Raw genomic sequence first — 3,546 nt, 5'->3', positions numbered from 1 at the left:
GTGTTTCTAGAATCGTCTTTTTTTTTGCACCAATGGAGGAGAGGGTACTTAAGTCTTTGCAATCTCATCAAACTCTAACGCTAATTAATGCTGACAAACATGGGGATATGATTAAATACGTGGTGCTTTTTAGGACCCCCGAGCATGAGATGCCCTGTTCGGGGGGGGGTAACATATAACCTGCTTCGGTTTTTAAGTGAGATGTGGGAGTGCCAATTAGGTATTTGGGAATCCCTTACACAAGGGGTAACAAAGCCAACTCTTTGGACTTTGCTAGATGTAAAATACAGACTTGGAAAGTGAAGGTGTTGTCAAAAGCAAGAGGGTATATAATAATGAAACTTGTTGTCACTTTAGTAGCACAACATTTTATGGGGCTTTTCTCCACCTAATTCGGTTCTCAAACGAATAAGGTTTTTAAAAGGTTTCTATAGGGAGGTCATGGAGAAAATTTGGTTTTTGCACCTACTGGATGGGATATGGTCACGCTACTGCACTCACAAGGGGGCCTGGAGATAATGGATATGCGATGTTTTAATAATAACCTTTTGGATATGCGACGTTTTAATAATGACCTTTTGATCAAATGGTGGTGGCCGATTGCAAGTGAAGAGGGATGGGGGCAGGGTAGCCCATTTTTTAAAATGTAAATGCAAGGATCTACCGGCACACACGCTTGCAGACCACGACACCTAATTCTCTCTCGTAGGTTGGGCATTGCAGGCGGCAATGGAAGGTTTCTGGTGGAGATGCTGGATCTTAGTCGCTTGGCACCAGATTTGGAAGCACAGGAATGAGATAACCTTTAATGTTGTTAATCCAAACTGGTTTCTGATACAACGTAAAATCAGCAATGAACTCAGTGAATGGTTACAGTTGAGGTCAGTCCAAAGAGAGGCCTATGGTTTGATGACGGCCTTGCAACTGTAGTTGAACCTGGTTTGATTTTTGGTGCAGGCTGTGGACGTTGCTTTAAAGGGGCTGATGATTCACCTCTGGTTTGTGTACATTACATTATCTAAAGATCTTATTATCCTTTTAAAAAAAGAATTCCTTCGAGAAGAGCGAGAGAGAGAGAGAGAACCATCAAAGGGAAGGTTCTGTTCAGAAGTCAATCTCTAAAAAGTTGGACCAGCCATACAACATTTGATTTATATAATAGATAATTATGAATAGTATAACAAGTTCTATTATGAATCCAGTTCATGATTTTGCAGAAATAAATTTCCAAAATAATTTGAATTTATTGCAATTTATTGGCACTTACAAGGTTTCTATAGCACAACCAAGACATTGTATAGCAAGCCAATTTATTCAGTAACCGTAGTTATGTTGTTACATTGAAACAACCCATTTACCCTATGGTGGGGACCTTAGTAACTGTCTCGTTCGTTCTGCTAACCCAAACCCATATCCTATCGCAGAGAAAAACTTGAAGTACTTTTGTACCTTCTTCAAAAATATCGGCCTTCACATTAGGGTTCTCCCTCTCAATGATGGTTGCTGCAATTTTTCCATTCTCACCTACCAATTTTGGCCAAGATCTCTTACCTGCACCAAAATTGTTTTATCTCCATCGCATTAGCATCTCATGGTCTACCAGAAAGCAGCAAACAATGAAATAATACAATTGCTAGTTGTTGTTAAGCCATACAATGCAGTGCAATTGGGCCAGTCCAAATTTGCCCTACCAAGACCCAGATTTGTCGAAACGGACCAATCAAGATGTAGGCTTGGTGGGCAGCCGGGGCAGGTTATATGTGCACCCCCCACCCCCGAACATGCACTGTAGCTATAGTGCGTGTTCGGGGGAGAACACGCAACACCCTCTCGTGGGCAGCTCTAGGATAGATGTTTGATATACAGGGATACTTGTATTACGTCCTTTAGTAATTGATTTCTCATCAATTCCTTTCATGTTGTAATTCTTCCGATCCTGATATTAATGATATTATTTTGGGTCTTTAAAAGAAAAACGACCCAGACTTGTTGAAAGATATGCATACATGACTCTCGTACATGACACGGGTTCGACAAAATTTTGAAAAGTAAGATATTGCACAAGCCCAGCCAAAATGGTCAGGTTATGTATATGAAAGCCCATATGAATGAATGTGTGAAGGACCGAACATTGCACTTGTATGACACCACCTCTTTGTGTTTTGTTCTTTGTCTATTCACATTAGGTCGCCCTGCTTTCTTAATTGACACTGGTGATAAGATGAGAATAAGGGTCAGATGAGCGATGTGTGGGATATTATTGACCATCAAATAAAATGGATAAATACTATATACAGCTCGCTATGATTCAACTGTATAGAACTTGTCATAGTAATCATCTAGGACATTGCCCTCATACAAAATACATGTGATGTCATGCTCGAAAGAAACTCGCTAACCTGCTACTCTTCACAAGAGCATTGCATGCTTTTAAGATCAATATAGTAGTCATACTTTCGGTTACAGGCCTTGTAACGATGGTGGACGCAATGCACTACTATGATGCATAGCTTTTGTTCTTCTATCTGATGTCTTTTAATATTTATAATTATCTCAAGCACTATAATGTCAGACATTTTCTCTCTATTTGTCCTTTTCTTGTAAAGTTTCATCAAGATTAGACGAAGTTTCTCAATAAGTGGGATTAGGGGCTTGTCATGTATGGGGAGAATCCATGAATTATAGCACTCTACTATATTAGAGGTTAAACACGTGTGCCTTCTATCGATAAAATGATTGCTAGCCTAATGTATCAGTTTTATCTTAACAACAACATATTTATATACTTCTTCACTTTGCTAACAGATTTTTGAAATTTAAAAATAACATTATCGTCTTGCAGATGGCGGCGCACCACTAGTATGCACCAAGTGGTGCACCAAATTTCTTTGCAAAGTTTTCAATCAAGTGCTTCATCAGTATCCATAATGACAGTTATGTCATGTGTGAGGAACGACAAACAAAAGCCCTTTGTGCCTATCTGAGATAACTTTCAACTGTTGTTTAACCTTAGGCTTATCATTATAGTAGATATTTATTTGGTTCTTCAAATACCTCAAAAACCATTTTCATGACTTCTTCGACTCCTTATCCACCACTCTAAATGTTACAGAAAACATATTACTAGAAGCATCAACAATGTAGGTAAACAACAAAATACCCATGTATTTTCCTTTTAAGAAGGTATCATCTACCATAAAAAGTGGTGGGCATCCTTTGACAAACCCATGGATGCATTATGAGAAGGATAGGAACATATATATATTGTTTGTATCAGTCTAAATAAACGCTATTAATCAAGGGTTAGCCATCATCAAATGATGACAATAAGCATAAAGCATCTTGAAGGACTCCTCGAATAAACTATATAGCATTAACTTAGTCAATTCACATCCACACCATACTTGTTTATAAAAAACCTCCGCACCTACATCGTGATTGAGGCCATTCATGATTTCGCTTGGAGTCATCTTCAAGTTATTATGCAAGCGTATATGAATAACACGTGAAATCTACTTTGAATGCACTTTTTTTTGCAACAAAGTC

Source organism: Nuphar pumila, chromosome 7 (assembly GCF_984573655.1).
Source record: "Nuphar pumila chromosome 7, dmNupPumi1.hap1.1, whole genome shotgun sequence".
In the NCBI taxonomy this organism is placed as follows: Eukaryota; Viridiplantae; Streptophyta; class Magnoliopsida; order Nymphaeales; family Nymphaeaceae; genus Nuphar; species Nuphar pumila.
Note: the sequence above shows the minus strand (reverse complement) of the source record.